Source organism: Anas acuta, chromosome 1 (genome assembly GCF_963932015.1).
Source record: "Anas acuta chromosome 1, bAnaAcu1.1, whole genome shotgun sequence".
NCBI lineage: Eukaryota > Metazoa > Chordata > Aves > Anseriformes > Anatidae > Anas > Anas acuta.
The window spans coordinates 91,546,148-91,565,456 of record NC_088979.1 but is presented as its reverse complement, the minus strand read 5'-3'; the positions used below and the strand labels follow the sequence as shown (position 1 = coordinate 91,565,456).

General features: G+C 38.4%; 1 long non-coding RNA gene across 1 annotated transcript in view; it reads left to right on the top strand.

The window, feature by feature from the left end:
- Positions 1-17,063, top strand: part of LOC137859027 (uncharacterized) — a 35,285-nt gene extending 18,222 nt beyond the window's left edge. The window contains exons 2-3 of the long non-coding RNA XR_011098122.1: positions 4,821-4,925; positions 13,512-17,063. This is a non-coding gene — a long non-coding RNA (uncharacterized lncRNA). The remainder of the gene's footprint in view (positions 1-4,820; positions 4,926-13,511) is intronic.
- The last annotated feature ends 2,246 nt before the right edge of the window (positions 17,064-19,309 follow it).

The following is a 19,309-nucleotide window of genomic DNA, read 5'->3' as shown; positions in this document are numbered from 1 at the left end:
GCAAAGGACTTGAGGGTGTTGGTGGATGAAAACCTGAACATGATCCAGTAAGGTATGCTTGCAGTCCAAAAAAAACAACTTTATCCTGGGCAGCACCAAAAGAATCGTGAGCAGCAGGTAGAGGGAAGTGATATAAGTATTTAAGGGCTAGGCTGGATGGGGCTTTGAGAAACCTGATCTAGTGGAAGGTGTCCCTGCCAATGGCAAGGGGGTTGGAATTACATGGTCTTAAGGTCCCTTCCACAAAACATTTTGTGATTCTAATAAGAAGCAGCCAGCTAGAGATGAGACACAAAGAGAATTTAAAATGGAGGCTGTTTCTCTCATTATAGATAAGAGAAGATCAGGTGCAGCTGAAAAGAGAAGGCATTTAAAAGGAAAAGTCAAACATAAAGATAAATAATTTATATAAATTACAAGAGCAAAAGAGGTGAATTTATATTTCAAAAATTAAGAAAAAATACACCCCCAAATACTTTTACTGTCATTTGGAAAGTGAATTGATATTTTGTGAGTTCTAAAAGGAAGGACTGCTCATTTTGAGACAGTTTTCCACTTTGTTATTCGTATGTCTTAGGTGTTAAGAACTCAAGAGCCTCTGGACATTCAACAGTATTCCCAATGACCAGCTAGCGTGTTTGCAAATACCTATTTGTGGAGCACCCACTACTACAAACTGGTTTTAATTTGGTCCCACTTCTGATAAATTGTGTGCATCTCATCGTTTTGTTGTATAAACAAATTGTGTGCATCTCGTCATTCTGTTGTATAAATATTGCTTCTGTGTCAGCAGCTTAACCTTGCATAACTGGAGGAAGGCAAAACAGTATTCATTCATAAACATGGCTGAAACTCCTTAGTATTTCTTTATCATCAACTGTAGATGGGTTGTTTTTGATTGCAAAGGAATCAGGGGTGTTAGAGATGGATTGAACAGGCAGCCCAGACACATTGCTTAGGTTGACTACAATCCCAGGGGAATACTGGTGGGCCTAGATGGATAGACACTAGATAGACACAAGGCAGTAGGAAAGACTGACCTGAGAAGACTGATAGCAGGTGCTATGTATAGGTGCCTGCTGGTGCAGGAAACTATTTTAATAATTAATGATGCCCATAAAACACGATGTGGCCCTATTACAGCACAGGAAAAAGTAATTATACAGGTTCTGCTGCAGTATATTGATTGACTGACTTGATATATAATTTGGGCTTTATCCTTTGAGAAGTGTTTTATGTGGCTGTATTTAAAAATAAAGAGTTATGGTTGTGCTTTTGCCCACTGTGGAATTTATAAATTATACAGCTTTCCAATTCCATTAAAAACCTAGTATCAGAAGAGAACAAAACTTTAAAACAGATGGAGAATAAAAAGGTGAAAAGATCCCTAAAACCTGATGTTTGCTACAAATCTTGGATAGGATGCAGGGTCATTTTCATAGCTCTGACCCTGACTAATTGCATAGCCTGTATACCCTTTGCTTTTATCCTGGCCTGGTTCTGTTAACTGAGTAACTGTTTTGTCATTTATTCATTTCTTTATATTTTTTTTTAAGTTTGAAAAAAGAATTCTGACAAGTGCCTGCTTCCCCCCGCCCCCCCCCCCCGTGTTATTTGCAAACCTGCTTCTCAGTAGCTGTGAGTATACTTTTTTTTTTTTTTTTTCCTTATGGGAACAGTCTAGAAATTAGCTTTGGAGTCCCTTGAATAGTGTGTGTGGATCATTATCTATATAAGTCCCATTTAGTTTAATTGAGCTCAATTTAAACTTAAGTATGTTGTCTTGAAAATTGTTTTCCAGAACTGTCCTCAGAGTATCTTGGAAAGGATTCCATGCCTGAAGAAAATAGTGTTCCTAAAGCTCTCCCTATGTGAAGCTAACATGACATTTAACCATTTCCAGGGCTTTTTCCTACTCAGTACAAAGTTATAAGGAGCTACTTTTCTTAAGAGCATCTTGGCTATCATAATGAGCAGGTTCAGTTTATTTGCTTCAGCCTGGAGCAGAGTTAAAGCACAGTCTGCTTCAAGGAACAAGCTAATTTTCCTTTCTCTGTAAATAAAAATAAATAAATAATAATAAAATAATAATAAAAAAAGGCTGCATGGGAGTTGTGTACATTGCTGTCTTTTGTATGTAGACAAAAATGAAGACATACCTAGGCTAATATTAACCCAAACAGACCAATATAAATACTGCCAGAATACTATTTAGCATTGTCTACAGAATCTGAAGAGGGAGAGGCTGTTAATATTGCACTTACTTTTTTATAGTAGCTACACCTCAAAGAGCTCTCTGGGATAGAAGTTGAGATTATTCCCAGGAGCCACTGTCCTGGCTGTGACAACATGAGAAGCACGTTCTTTGTGCTTTTTGTTGAAATCAAGCATCATGATGTGGGTCCGATGCTGTCTTCTGCCCTTTATGAAACCTGCAGTGCTTGTACCTTTGAGCAGGTGAGTAAAGCCAGCCCAAACTCTCTTTTCTAGTACAGGAGCAAAACATTTGTAACAGGAATGTGTTATGCCATGACAGGTAAAATAAATAAATAAATAAATAAAATATAAAAAAATGAGAGAGAGAGAAAGGAGCTGGGTTAAAGTGAGGCTGTTGCACAGATGGCCCCTAACACTTTTCTGTTAACTAGGCAAGTGACCCCTGAGAGTTGTGTTGGGCACCTCTTGGAATGTAGCATGGTGCCCCACTCTTACCCACTTTTTGGCTGGGTTTCCTTTCCATTGAAAATAAAGTATGTGTGAATTGGATTTGGACAGTGTATGGTCAGCACTATTCCCCCCATGAAATAGCAAACCCCTAGAAATTGAAAAGCAGACCTTTGTCTAATAAAATAGACTATGTTAGAAGTACAGAACATATCTATAGACCCATTTGGTTTCTTTTGTAATGAATGATATGAAATAAATGGGTTTGATGAAGTTTGTCTGAACTACTTTTTAGAGGTGCCTCTCTCACTGAATATAAAAGGAATCTGGGCAATTGAGCTCTTGCCCTTTAGGTAGATGATCTGAGGCCAGAGAGTTCTTCTGTAGGGTCTGAGAAAGTGCTCTGTCCTTTAGATAGCCTCAGAAATCTGAAGACTTAAAGTGTGCCAAAAGGCCTAGATCCCAGGAAAGATCCCATTATACAGAAGGAGTAGGAAGAGTGTTCAACTCACTGGTTTTTGAACAGGAGGCAAAAAAAGAAAACAGATGCAGTATTCACTGAAATTGTGTATAAATTGTGTCTTCCAGAGACAAAATAAATAAAAACTGTTTTAACTTGCTAGTGGTGTGCTGCTGTGCAATCTTTTGTGATATAAGCTTTTAGCCAGAAGGGACAGGAAATTTATCAATTCTAGCATGCGAGTGTCAGTAATTGTTTTTCCTAATATGAATTTGAAATGAAATGTACTGCAAAGAATGTTTCAGTTATGGGAAAGATCAATCCACTCCTGAGGCCCCCATCCTTGTTAATAAGTTGCTTCCTTGCAAATAGAATCTCACTGATCCTTAAAAAATCCAAAGGCTTGTGCTTTAAAAACATTGATGCTGCTGCAGGCAAGGTGATTGCAGCCATTAGTTCCTCTTTATGTCAGGGGAGGATCTGGCATCAAAAACCCAGAGGATTCCTAAACTGCTTTGCCAATGCTTTTAAAACAAAAGTCCTTATTGCCTTCACAGGAGCAAAATCGATAAAGTAGGAAACTTCCCCTTCATTAATCTGTCTGATGAATCAGAAAATCAAAGTAATTGTAAATGAGAAATATTGCCTAATTTTCTTATTTTTGAAGTGTTTTACACCCTGAATTCTTGGTTCATGTTTCATACATTCTTCTTGGTAGCCTTGAAGACTGAGGTGGAAGATTTCTAAACTGTGATCGTGTAACTCTATGGCTTCTTTTTTACTCATCTGATGTTTTAAGTGGTATCAAAGTTGTTTATAAAATGGATGTCTAGCTTTTCTGAAGCAGAGCCAACCATTTCAAACCAAACAGATGTGCTGTTAGTACTAACCATAATTATTAAATGATAATTGCATTGCCTTAAGCTTTAGTAATGTTTAAAATAGAAGTTGTTAGGAAATCTCCCAAGAACAAAAAAATACTTCTCATATAGAGAAAGTCTTAATGCTGAAGTTAGAATACAGAAAGACAAATATCCTACTGATCCATACTTAGAAAAGTCAAAAATGCACAGGTGATTCGCTGCTGCTTTGCCCTAGTTTATTTGAGCTAACAAAATGGAAAAGGTCTTTAAGTGGCTTCAGGACATACTGTCTGTGTTTTTGCAGTTTTAAAGCAATTCTTGAGAGAAAAATGTCTCCAAGTATGTGGAGGAGAATAGAAATGAACATGAAATGCAACATGTGTTTCTCAGAGAAATATGATCGCTTGCTACTTCTTCTGTTTATCTGAGAACAGACAGTACCATATTGGAAAATTACTAAAGATGGAGAAGTTGGGTCAAGAATAAAAATTCTTCCTTTGCAAAAAAAGAACGTGTTTCAGAGCAACGCCAGTTCAGTGAACTTCTGCTGAATTTAGAGAGGAATTCTGGACAGTTGTGCTGAGATTCTTGGTGGATCTTCCTAGATCAGGATGAACTGAAGAAATTGAGCTTCCTGACCCTGAGGCTCTGGGAGCAGTTCGTGTAGGAGAATGCAGGGGCTAAAGATCCCACATGCACACGTCAACTGCTCATTTACTCTGTTTCTTATCACATTCTTTGTGTTTGCAAGTGGTGGTGAAACTGACTGCCAAAATGTTACATTTGCTATTTAACATTGCTGGCTTTAACAGATTTTATATGTTTGCTTCCAGAACTGCAGTGAGAGACTTGAGTAATGAGGATACACCCCCATCACCAGTTCAGTTTTGCCTCACTCTTCTCCCCTGCCTTTCCACAGCCTTTATTACTAGCTGAAGGTAATTTTCTTTCCTGCCCTTCACCTTCTTTTCCATCTGCTTAGAGTCACAGCCTTGCTTTTTCTTCCTAAGAGCCTCATCTAGTTGCTGCATATTAGTGATAGGGATTTTAAGTGGCTGGAGAGAGCTAAAAGAGCAATGGAGTGGGGAAGGGGGAAGCTGGCTATGACAGAGAAGGCAGCACATGATACTTTGCAATGATTCTTCACTGTGGTGGAGAATCCCTCCTCCTACCCTTGGACCTCTTGCCATGGCTACAAGCTCTATCCTTTTGTCAAGGAAGAAATGCAGGCTATAAGGCCTATCTCTCACTCACAGCTTTACTGCCTAGCCTGTCATAGTGAACCACCTTGCAGAAAGGAATTTTACAGATGATTTCAGAGCACTGGGAATAGGTTGCATTGTGACCCCTCTTCATCACCAGAGACATATCTCTGTGGGCATATGGGAACAAGTGTAAGCATTTTCTTGGTTTTATGGTCCACTAGCTACGTGGTTTAATAAGCATGAGCTGTGATCTAGCAAGTGTTTAGTCACCTGTAGACAGCATCATCTGTAGGCAAAATGAACTTCAGTTCATCTGCCATCCTTCCATGTAGAATGACCAACATTAGTACCATTCGTTTTCCTTCTAATTTAGCTCAGAGGGTGAAAAGGGGAACCTTAAGAGCTGCTAGAACCCTGTCACCATGAAGAATCTTTTTGGCATTAACACCCATGCATCTCAAGAGAGAGATTAAGTCCAAGTGTTTGAGAAAACATGTTTAGGGTCAGACAGATGGGTGTGTTTATCACTCTTAACATGATGCATTGGGAGCAAATAGAAATATTGTGTTCCATGCGACAATTTTGCCTGATGTATGACAGGATTCTGTTCCATCATGGGGGAAACAGAGCATCTCTGAGCAAAATGTAGTGCCTGGAAAACAGCTGTTTGCACAAAATAGAGCTCTGTGTCTTGCCATGCCTGTAATTAGGAATCTGCACAGACCAGTGTATCAAGAAAGATGTTAACAACACAAACTAGAATTTGGCTTCACATGTGCAACATCTTAAAGTTTTGTCAGACTTATTTTTAGTTTGGAAGAATAGATGTGATTTTTTATCTTCCATAGGGGTGAGTGTAATGGGTGCCCTGTGACTACTGTTTCCCTCTGTAATGTGGTACACGAGCCCCAACCAACACTTTCTTACTCAGAGCTTCAAGAACAAGCCAAAATGACAAAAACATTACATTAACAATACATCTGAAATTCAATGCTGTTTAATGACTGTTGTTATGATCACAAGCCTCTGGTGGTTATTTCTGTCTGTCTTGCCTATCTTAGATTTTATTTCTTTGATTAATCAAGACTTGTGAGGATATTATGTGTGTAGCCTACTTGTTTGTACTCCTTGCAACCTTACTGGGTTTTCTTGTCAGATGCTACTTCTTCCCCACCCTCCCCAACAGCCTGAGACCAGGTTTGGAGTGAGGCAAATCCTGTGGCTTCCAAAAAATGTTGATATTGCCATTAGAACAGGGCCATAAAAACATAGTAGTTTTCATGGCTATTGGTAGCAACTAATTAGTAATTTATGCCCAATTTGAAGCCCAGTTTAATTGTTTAGCATCTCTTTCTCCACAATTTTACCTAAAGTGTTTCAAAAAAAAAAATAATCAAAGTGAATAGGTAGATTTCAGCAGAACATATCTGGGACATGGCTGATCCTGACCTCTAGGTATGCAGTAGAAGAGGCCTTCTGTTAAAAGTAAATATGGAGTAAAAGTAAGAGTGGCATGTGCTTGTAAGAAGCACACAAAGAAGACCAAACTCATTTTTTATATTTTATTTTTTTTTCTGAAGTTTTCCTACCTTGCCTGCATAACTAAACATTCATTGAATCGGGAAAGGACTCTGACACAGTGAGTGTCCTTTCCATCGTGAGTGTCCTGAAAATCAAACAGAAACCTTTCTCTCTTGCTGTCTTAAGAACATATTTTTGGGGTAAAAATAGTGTTGATAGAAGAGGTTAACAAACCCCACAAGTGCAATGCAGCCAGGAGCAAGGACTCAGCTCACGTAAGCAACAGCAGACTTGCTTCCACCATTACAGTTTAATCATTCCTGCAGTTTCAACAAAAAGGGCCTAAGACTACCATGTAAGGATTTGGTTAAAAAGGGTGTTTCATCTGAACTGAGCATGCATGTTAGCAGAAATTACAAACTGGTACTTGTGACTTCACTCAGAGTTATTGAAGCCAGGCTGAGAAAGTGTAGTGATGAGGAAAGTTTTCTCTCAGTATGTAGTATGTATGTGTGGTGTTGAAGATGAAGGGCAGAAAGAGTTTCTGAATTATGGCTGCTTTTTACAGGTAGCAGTTCTGACTCAAGCATATTTTCCTTTAGGCTAACATGCTAAGGGGGTTGTGTGCCCTGATCTTTACCTGATCTGACTTTAGGACTATGCGTGTCCCACTAGTGTTAGTGGGAAGAAGCACTTTGAGCTGGACTGAAGACAGTGTAGCAGAAGCAATCTAGATGAGATCATAAAGAAACTGCATGCTATTGGGGAAATGGTGCTTCCATCAAGCTGGCCTGTTGGTTTAGAGATAGCTCACACTTTGCTCCTCCAGTGCTTCCCACCTGATGGTGGTCCACTGATGCTCCTTGGGACACGTGGTCCATGAAATTACTGGAAGAGCTTTGTTTTCTTAAATTAAATGTGCATTTCTCTATCAAGCAGTGAGGGGAATTCAAAGTAATGAAAGAACACTTGGTTTTCTCTATTTTTAATGTGTTATAAAGCAATAATTCCAACAATAAAATGAGCTGTTGTGATGCAAGAAGAGTCACAAGATTTCTTAGGTTAAAAGAGGCTGAAAAACACCATTCAACTCCATTCTGTTGCAAATGGCTTGTATATTATATCTTCACAGACAGAAAATGCATTTTTAAGCCTAAATCTGAAAGAGAAGGAGTGACTAGATAGTTGAAAAGACCTCTTTGTAAAGTTTATAACAAGGAAGAGCACCACTTGGAAAACTTTTTGACAGTTTAATTTTAGTGTTAAGGATGATACAAATCTAAATGCAGAGTGTCAGGTTGGAGCAGGAACAGTGACACTCTGTGAGCCATTTCTGACTGTCCTTAGCCCTCTTATCATTTTCCACTGAGCTGTCAACTCCTGTGGCATTGAACTATCATTTCCAGAAACTCTGGTTTGGTGAAAAAGTAGCCACTCCTTTGAAGGAGAAAAGGATTTCTGCCAATAAAGAGCCACAGAAAATCACTATTTACCTCAATCTAATTTGCTGCTAGGGCTTTTTTTTCCCAAGCTACTTTTTTTAATGGAGTGTGTGATTAGTGAGGAAACAAAGTTTACTTACATATACTGATTGCATCATTGCTGTATACCAGGAATCCCCAAGGCTCTGGCAAGGCTCTCAGTGAAACAGCAGTCTTTTCTGAATGGCTTGCATTTCTTCTGCCATTAATTCTCCTTTAGCTTTTTCTGCTTGTCTGTTTCTCTTTGCTCATCTGGTAACCTAAACTAACATTATTTGCCTCCCTCAGGTCTTTTTGATTTTAGGTTTTTCCCTGTGATTAGCCATCTGTGTCAAGAGTAAAACTGAAACAGGTTTACAGTATTGCTAGTGCAAAGGTTGCTCATGTAAAAACAAAAATCTAGCTTCCCAATTCATTGACAGCTTCACGGAAATTTGCTTTTTAAAGAGGTTACTTGCAACACTTTTTGCTCTCCCTTTGCACCTTTCCTCTCAGTTTTAACCCGAATGTGTCTTCTGGTGCTGTATCTTGTGGATTAGTGCACCCCGTTGAAGAATGTTACACATTAAATTGAGGACATGATGACATTTAGGCACACTTGCACAGATTCTGCAAAATGATAAGGTCTAAGAATCTCCCTGTTTATAACTGTTTATAATTTTGAGCCAGTAAATGGCATTTCTATTCATTGTTTATCTGTTGTCAAATTACAGTGGCTTTTTTTTTTTAATTTATTTTATTTTTGCCATTGTCTGTAGTATCCTATGACTGCAAGTGACCAGTAGCCTTCCAATCTGTACTAGAAAGGTAAAGTAGAAAAGGAGGAAGTGTCTTATTTTATTGCAACTTTCTGAAGTAACTTTGAAGTAAAGTAACATTATAATAATAAGAGCTTTTATAGATAATAGAATTTTGCTTTCCACTTACTAAAATTCAAATACATAAAACTATTCCATTCATCCTCATCCATGTTGTTAATCTTACTCTCAGTCTGGACTGACTGGTATACAGGCAATGCTGTTTACATATTTAGATAGGTATTATGAGAAAGTAAATGAAAAGAAATAGTGGTAGGCTTGATGCCTCTGACACTAATACACAGGTAAGACACTCAGAATAAAAGGTACCACAGCTGACAGGAAGACTCGGTCCAAGTCAGGTATTAGATTGAGACTGTACATGAGTCTATCACTCATCATACCTGGTAATTGGCATGTATCTTTTATGCTGTTCAAATTGGGTTAGTACATCCCTCAAACACTATAGGTCTGGTGAATGGTCTCTGCTCTTGCTGTGTTCAGGCTTTCAGTTCTCTTCCTGGTATCAGTAGCAGGGAGAAAACTGTCTAAAGGTCCTGCACAGCCTGACTGGCAGTGTATTTGGCCCAGGATGCCACTGGGCCATGCAAACCTACAGGTAGTTTTTTTGTTGTTGTTGGCTCTTCCTCTAGAGGAGGTTCAGTGGATTTCCTTTTCCCAATCTTATTAGTTTTAAAAGTCCTGAGTGGGAGACCTTAAGAAAACCTTTGTTCAAGATCCTGGCAATGGCACAGGTAGCCTGCAGCACTATGTTCGTGGTCTTAGCTGGAGAGATAGATATGAGTGTGGATTAATGGCAGAAAGGATGAGTGACAGAAAGAGGTCCTGAAGGGTACAGGACATCAGCAGAGCACCTACCTCTGTATAAATTCAATCTCCATCTTTAAGCAATTTACTGCTACTACATGTCTGAAAACGGCTGCCCCATCCCCATGAACTCCCTAGAGGGCTCCTAACCCCTGCAGAGTACTGTGTTACTGTTGCAGAATAAATACATTTTATTTCTATTTGCATAACTTGTAGTTAATATGTAAATATTTTAGTTTACTGTGCAGGACTATCCAATTATTTCCTAATCAATTAACACTGCTAGCTTTCCTGCCTTAAACTGAGGAGCCCATCCTACATAATTTCAGGCTAATGAATCTCATAATATTCTGTGTCTTGGCCCCAAACTTTCCTACTTTGACCTCAACTCCTGTGTCCTCTGATGTTCAGGGCAGAATATCAGCTTGGAATAGAAAAATAGCACAAAATATATGTAAATTGGAGGAGGTGATGGATCCAGGGGTATAACAGCTTTCTATTGCTTACACTTACTGAAGAAGGAAATAAGCAGGCCAACCCCAAAATCGTCAGTGCTTGAAAGTCTAGCACCAAAAACTGCACAGGTTGGAAGGATGGTATTGCAGTACAGTGATGCTCAGGGCAGGGAGCACTGAATACTGAAGGAAATAGGAGATCCACAGCAGATGCTGGAGTTGTGTCAGGCCCTACTGCTTTCTTGATGGGGTTGGTGAATTAGAGGATGACAGCTCACAGAGTTTCTGTGAGATGGTTCTACTTATGGCTGCAGCTGGGAATGTCATAGTGACAAAGATAATAAAATATTTAATCTAGAGGATGGTTTAGAACAATAAAAACAGGGGAAAATTGGCCCTGAATAGACTGAAACAGAAAATGGTTCTAACCCTTAGTGAAGAGGTTCTGGAGCAAGTCTCAAGGAGAGGCACTGAGGAGGGGGAAAAAAGGATGTAAGTAGTCCTGAGCAGGGTGTTGCTGCCATTTGGTGGATGCTGTAAGGTGTTGACAACTGGGTTAGCAAGGGACAAGGCTCTGAGGCAGGGTCTGGATTATCAACCAGTTTCCTGTGTTCTCATCTGTTTTTCTGGTTCTGATCCATTCCCAGTCAGGACAATAACAGTGATCAACCATTTCTAATGTTTAACAGGGTTTCTCACAAAGTACCTACATTATGAAACAGTTTCCGTTTCTTAGTCTTAGGCATCCAGTGCTGTAACAATATAATGTCAAGACACCTTAATAAGATCCTCTTTACTGTCTGACCCAGAATAACAATGGTCAATTCTGTTGTTTAATAAATGTTGGAATAAGACCCTTTTCTTTCTATTTGCTAACCCAGCTTTGCTTCCAGGCAGGGAGAACAGACCTAAGTGGCCAAAAACATGGCTTGTGTCTGACATTCTTTGTGATATAATGTGACATTCTGAAATCTGCCATTCAGAGCTTGTGGAAATGCAAAATGATCCAAGTCTGGCTGCCCTGGAGACTCAAAGTACAAGTAAATATACCCATACTTGGATAGGATGTCAACAACTCCTATAAAAATTCAGGTGGTAAAACAGTTCAGTTTTTAACATGATTTCATATGTTCTTATATTTCTGAAATAGTTCTTTTTCTCAGTTGTGAAGAAAAAAAAATCTGTATCCCTAGTCATTTCTCAGAAAATTACAAATTCAAGTCCCACCCATTTTAAGTAAATTTTGCATAAGTCAGGGAGATGCAGAAGCCTCCAGTAAGGCATTCAAATGCTGCAATTTCAGATAAAGACTTCTATCAACTCAATAAAATTTAGTATTCAACAATAGCTTTTTTTTTTTTTTTTTTGATCCACAATGTAATATGCCTACTGTGTCTAAAAAAATGGCTTATTTTAGCTCCAAATTGCCACTTGCCTCCTACTCAGTATTCTGACACTTGGGATTATTTCTGCCTCATCCTTGAAAGCTTTCCCAGTACATAATAAGCAAGTTGAAACTCATAACCAAAGTCCTGTCTTTGCATGACTTCATTCTTTCATGTTAAAAAACAAAAGCAATCCCCCCAAAATCTGTTCCTCTTTCCTGACCAAGGTCTATGTAGCTAGCTCCTTAATATGAGTGCTCAGATTTTTCAGTAGATAATTTATCAGTTAAATTGTATGTGTCACTCATAAAGTATGAGTGATCTATGCTGAAAGGTTAAAGCTCTTCTTTCCAAGAGCTCCATGGTATGAGCCTAGTCACCTTAATACCAGTTACTGTATAAAGTCCAACTGTTTTAATGCATCTGCTTCTGGCAGTGTTCTAGTAAACATATTTGTCATTCAGGCGCACCATATAATATTGTTTATTTTTGTTATCTCCAGATCTATGCCTCTACTAGGCTTTTGTGTTCTCATCAATTTTAAAACTTGGTTTTGCCTTTCATCCCTTTCTGAATTTTCAGAGAGAGTTTCCAGAGGTGTAGTTATGACAGCTCTTCATGTCTGGTACCTCAAGCCAAGACAATCTTAATGCTTCCCATATAAGAACAGAGGTGGGTGAGTTTAACACATCAGAGCAAAATCCAATTTTATTTGTTGTCCAGCATGCCCATTTTTTTTCAGAGATCCTTATAGCTGACTTGACTCTTCTAGCAGGATGATAAACCTAAAAGAGTTGTGTCTCTGAATTCAGAGAAGCTTAGGCATACTCATTTACAGTCATATGAATACACTTTAGTCTGCTCTCAGATAGTGCTACTGGTTTACAGAGCACAGAGCAAGGCTATCTCAGTCTGACATAACAGGTAAAATAATCCTGAAAATTAAAAAATGTTCAAAATCTTAATGTTTCTACATTAAGGAAATGTTTTAAAGTAGCCATACTGCTATTTTTCATTCTGCCCACTCAAACTGTGAATGAAACAGTATCAGAAACTTTAATATGCTAATTCTCAGAATGATATGGCTGAGGAGAGATGAAGAGGAGAGAACAGTCCTATCCCTGCCCTTACAGAATTTAAAGACTCTTTCTTACATTTAGATAAATATAGATGCCATTAGGAAGTGTTTGGGATTTATATATATTTGTGTGTGTGTTTGTGTGTGTGTGTGTGAACTGACAACCCTAGTTTTTGTAGTCTCCTATGAAAAGCTCAGCTTTAAGTCATCCTTTTTTTATTTTTATTTTTATTTTTTTCCTTTAATTCCTGGATTCAGAAATCTAAATAATTATTGTCCTTTTCCAACTACACTCTTCTTCTTTTTTGAAGAGGCTGTGATTTCTAATGTAATAGAAGTGCTACATTTTTATGAGTTATGTTCTTTTTCTGTGCATGTATGGAAAGGAATGTACGGAACATCTGGGTGGATGTACAACCTGTTTTCTCAAAATTGGTGCATTTCCTTTTTTTAGAACTGTTTGCTTTTTCTTACTGTGTGTTTATCATCCAAATTAAATTTCATACCAATCACTTTTACATTTTTGTCTAAAGTAAAGATTCTGCAGAAATGTGCAGAAGTTTAGTATAATTTCTACTCTCTTTCAGCTTAGATAATACACCTGAGGAAACTAAGTCTAGAAGCTTCCATATTTGATTGAGAGTCTGGGTTCTTTTTTCTGTTCCCTGGCTTTCAAGCAGTAAAAATCTCCCTGAAAGTAGACTACAAGAGCCAAGATTCTCTGTGGCAGAGATAGATGACTTCACTGTACTTTATAACATTCTTTCTTCACAGGGAACTACCCTGAGAGATGGACCAATGCAAGAGAATGCCAACTCTCCACAGTCGATGGTACTGAGGCACTGGCAAAATCTGACTGATAGCAAAATCCTGCAAGTGCAAGAATTACTAGGATCCACAGCTGCCTATATGGAGACTATCAGGATGAGTTTCTCTGGCTCAGCAACAGCACTACAATAACAGTCATCGCTATTCCTCTTGGTTGTCTCTGCACAAACCTCCCAGCACTGATTCTGGCAGGACTTGCTAGCCTGAGAATAACATAACAGGAATGCCTGGCACAAAGTCACTTTCATGGCTCTGCATGGGACTGATTTTTGTCTGTCAGGGCATATTAGCTCTGGTGTTGCCCAGAAGAGGCTGTACTGCTTAGCAGGCTATGGCCTGGAGCTACTTGCTAGTATGTGCTCCCGCTTTGCTCCTCACCTCCTCTTGACCTCCCACTAGATAAGCAAATTCTTTAGAGATCAGCATGTTATACAGTCCTGTCCTAGGCACTCACAAGGCAAGGAACAACTTCCTCACAGTATGGATCCAACCCAGGGGCTGTCTGCTTACTGGTAGCACTTTAGATATTCTTTTCTAATATCAAATTAAGAAAGACTGATATAAAATACTTGACACATTTACATAATTCAGGTTGCCTAGCTGAGTGTCTGTTATGTTACTTTCCTCTTCCTCCAGTCAAAATAAAGAATAAGAAAATTTTCAAGATGAAATATGCTCATATTTGAAGGCCACTGTGAAGCTCTGTTTGACTTAAGCTGTGTTAAGATATCTCTCTCTAATCATTTACTCGCTGATGTTTTCAAACAGCAGAACATCACAGCCAATAAAAATATCCCACAGGACTTGGAAAAGGTCTGGGAACAATTCCATCCCAGAGAGGCAACTGTTGATGTTCCAGACCTACTGCAATTTGAGAGGATTTTTTTCTACCCATGGTTATACAAAGTGAGTGTTGAGCTCTGGTCTACCTTGCAGCCTGTTGTGAATAAGAGGGAGTCAAATAACAATTAGTCTCTTGAGAAATGTTAGTTCAATTGAAACAATGACATAACTGGTAATGACAAGCACAGAACTGTATTTGGTCTTCTGCTATACTCACTCTTGCCATCAGTCATTTATATCTGCTTTTCTCTGTCACAATACCATGGCATGAGGACCAATCTTGTGGACTTAAGGTTTGCTATTGTGTTATTGTGGTCTTTCATAACAGAGCCTTGTTATTCTTTGCAGAACCTTCTGCTATAGGACAGTGGGGACTTGGAAGAAAAGTATGAGCAATGCATAGGCACAAGGCGGTGTCCTGATCCTGATGCATAGATTCTTGGTCAATAAAGATAGCTGTTGTGGGAGACAGATCCTTGAGATGAGTTTCTGAGAAAAAAAAAATAAAAAATATGGGCTGAAATTATTTTTAAAATACGGATTTTGCTACTCCCTGAATTAGTTTGAATCTAGTTATATCCTAAAAAAATCCAGCCAGTGCCTGTAACTCTTATTTCCCAAGGGCTGTAGCAATTCTGGCCCTCTAATTAGGTTTTAAATTAAATAAGAATGAACGCAGGTTGTGAAAAAAAATCTAGTATGTGTGGGAAAGTATTGTTGTGTACCTTTTGGAGTCATATTGACATGTTTCCTTAATTGACAAAAGATTAATGTGAGAAGTGTGTTAGTTTAAGGGACTAACTAATCCAGATATTTTCTGGAAGAATAAATGATACTTTCCACTTTAACTAACTGAAGCCTCAGTGCACAGGTAACAGCCTTGTCACAGAGAACTGAAATTAGAGCAACCATGTTACCATGCTTATGGTTGTGACCTGAACTGAAACCAGACAATGGAGGCTGATTCTACTCATGTGTTTTTTTTTTTTTTTTTTTTCTTATGGAAGTTTTTGGTCTAAAGTACTGCATAAGCTTCACATACTGTTCTTCATGGTCAGAAAGAAGGTAATGAATGGAGGTCCGGGAGTTCACTCAGTAATTCCTTTTGGATAGTACAGCTCGTTGAGCTTAAAAAGAGTAGGGGAGTTCCAGGCATGACAGTTTCTGACAGCTCCACTTGTGTTTGTCACTTCAAGAGCATTGGATGTCAGTTCACAGGTGAACATTGAATAGTAGCTAATTCAGTGCTGAATCAATTTATAAAGCTTTGAAAATATTTGGGCCTTTGAAAAGGAAAAAGAGGAGAAAAGAAGGACCTTGAAAAATAAAATAAAGAAGAGGGAATTCTGTTTAGTCCCTGGCAGAATTAAGATTTCATTGTGTAAATTTGAAATGCAGATAAAATGTCCCCTTTTCTAGAAACCTACTCACACTAAATCCCAACCATGTGCTTAAATCTTACTGTTCTCACTGCAAATGAAGGATCACGAAAGGTCAAAAAATCAAGGAACTTGCAGAGAAGTATTCTAATTAGTCACTTTCTGCATCCCCATGGCACTAATCTCTCAGTGACATTGAGGCAGGAGTCAAGTCTGTCCAGCAGCATCTCAAACCATCTGCTTCAGTATGGCTGGTTATGCTTCATTTATTTTGACTCCTCTGCATTCCATCTGACTTCCAAATTTGTCTTTGGTTCTGGTTATCCAAGTAAAACTCTAGACATGTGAGTGTATTCTGGTAATGACGCATACCTTTCCTGGTGATGATGTAATTTCTCCCATCATCCCAGTTTTGGGGTAGAATTTAGTCCTACCAGTCATTCACATGAAGCATTGATAACATCTGCTCATCCTATTTTTTTTTTTTCCTAGTCTTGTCTTTCTTCTCAAGGACCATCTGTTTCTGAATACTTGCACATTTCTGAAATGCCCCCATTCCCTTCAGTTTTTGTTTCAGAGTTTTATTCTTGCCTTTTCATCAAGCTCTGTAGATCTATTCTTCATTCTTCTTCTGATGTCTGCCTACCAAATTCCAGTCTTTCCAAAATCTCATGTTCCTGTGATTCTGTTGTGCCTTAATTCTCTTGTGGTCCCTTCCAACCTCGGCCATTCTGTGATTTTGTGATTCCTGCAGTGCCTTGCAGTGCGCTTTGTCTTTCTTATGCTCTCTGTTCCCAGAAATTCTCTTCACCACTACTCTTGAGACAACTGATCATAATGTTTTGGTCTAACAGTGACACTCGCAAAGTGTGTACGCTGACAGATCTCTCTAGGGTGAAGTGTAAACTATACATGCTGTTATATTCAGTGAACTTGTTTTGCTTCTTTTTTCCAGCTCTGCTAACTTAATGTAACTACTTGCTTGCCTAATCACTACTAAAAGAATTAGCAGCATTCCACAGGATGCAGAAGCTTTTTGAAGAAAAAAAAATAAAAATCTGTTCTTTGGAAATATTTTCAGAACTGCAAAAGTGACTGTTAAAATATGCTAGACATTCTCCTAATATAAGCTTGGGTAAGCAAAGAACTGGTGCTTAAAAATTTTAAATTTACCAGGAAGTTTGTTGTTCATTCTAAAAGCAGTGTTAAAAGCTGTCCATATTCTCCCATGAATCTTCTGATAGAGAGAAAAGCATATATTATCTGTTCTGCATTTCATATAGGTTTTGCTCTTCAGAGAGAAATGAGACTCTATACCCAAGCAGCATGTTTGTGATTCAAGAGAATTAGGGGTAGTTCTCATTGTAGCCTGAAACATGCTTTAAGATCTTTGGCTTGCCATGTGCCAGGTACAACAATAATACTGTCTTTGGCAACCAAATATATAAATATATATTATATATATTATACATATTATATATATTATATATTTATATATATATATGTATATATGTATATATATGAAATATGTATTTTCCTGAACACAACTAAAATTTTACAGTGGAGAATCTTGTATAAAGCTTATCATTAAGAGCGCCCTATATAAAGAAAAGACACCGTAATTCTACTTCATCGTCAGGTAATTTTCTGGATGCATCCTAGTGCAAAAACCTGTCTGAATTACTAGTGTTCTTTTCCATTGGAAAAAATGCCATGAGATTAGTCACACACAGGAAGTACTCACAATGTTCATCTTTAGGGAATTAATTTAGATGATTAAGTCAGGAGCCTGGTCTCCTTAAACTCCCTCTGTATCAATCAGTGGAGGGGAAGGCTGCTCCAGATCTCCAGATGACAATTGGTAACATAAACTTAACTGATGTTTCTGCACTAGTTGCATCTGATAAAAAGGGGAAATCAGAATAGATTGTACCCACATTGCAGATTTTTTCTAGGACCACTTAAGCCCCTTCATGGAGCATGGGGCATGATGGTTTTGAAATATAAGTGTTTTTATTTATTTATTTATTTTATTTTTTCCCTCTGTTCATTCCAAAGGACTTTGATGAGCTGTGATTGAATCATACATGAACCATACTGGTCCTTTAATGGGTACGTAGTGTTTTATGAGTGTTTGGTTGTGAACCAAAGTGGTAAAAAACGTAATGTGCACTGTCCAGGTAGAGTAGCCAAGGGTGAACCAATACTGGATTGTGACTTGGAGAAGTCTTGTAAGCTCACTGAAGAAAAAAATTTGGGAGCAATATGAAATATGCAAAATGAGTAACAGAACATTAGAGTGCAGAGGTAAACATCAAGATTGTTGGATTTTTTTTTCCTTCTTTTTCTTTCTTTCTCTCTCTTTTACAAGGTAGCAACAATTGAATTAAACTGTGATCATTCTACATGTACTTTTGCTAAGCTATGCCCAAGTCACCAGCTGGCTCTTTCCATTTGATTCTCCACTGGAGCACTGAACACTAGACTTCAGCTCTGGGGTAAAATGTTGCCCTGTTCTGGGTGGAATGATTAATGTGGAAAAATTACAAAATAGTGAGGAAGACAGATGGAAATATTACAGGATGGTTTCTATGTAGATAAACCAAGGTTTTGTTTCCTGTCTGCCAGATTCCCCTTCTCTGGACTCTTGGCTCTGGCTCACCTCTCTTCCCATCTGGCCATATCCTGATTTCCCTCTGGAACTGCCAAGTTTCAGCCTAACACTGGGCTGAGACTTGAAGCTTTTCAACATTTCCAGGCTGACATCTGGAGTCATATTGGTGGGAGTAGATTCTTTGTGGATTAATGTCAACCTGATGGAAAGTTAATCAACTCCTTCCTTTTTTTCATACGTCTTTCTTGGAAGTGGAACCTTGCTATGCAGTGCCAGGGCTTGCATGAGACCTTGCAGTAAAGGCTTTTTACCAAATAGCATGGGGTAAGTAGCATCTACTAACACTTAATAACAGTTCTGAGAATGAGTGCCATTATAATGATGAGTTCTAAATACCTTTATACTGTAGCTCTTGACTGCTACAACCACTGTGGAGAACACTCCATTGTACTAAACGGGGAATGAAAATGGTCCCTGCTATGGGGAACTTTCAGTCCAAGTACAAGATGGGAGACAAGTGACTATTTCAAGCAGGTAGTGAAAAAGCATGCTAAAAATAAATGTGTGCTTTACTTTTAGACATTTTATTTCTCTTTTATTTAGCCAAGTACAAGGCTGTCAGTGGAAGGGTGTAAAAGTCCCAGCTTAGGGTCAACACAGTGTTTTTGATTTCCTTTAAGTAGCCGTGTTATTTGTATTCTTAAAAAAAAAGCCATTCTGAACAATTCTGTTCTTTGTTGTCCTGGCTTCAGAGTGTAACTTTCAAATTGGTAACTGGAGAGGGGAAAAGTTGGGAATGGAACAACCACTAAGGTCTAAACATTTTTGGAAGCCTAAGCAGAATTTTTAATAGTGGTTCAGTATCTTGTTGACTCTTCAGTGTTCCATGCTTCAAGTACAGAAACATG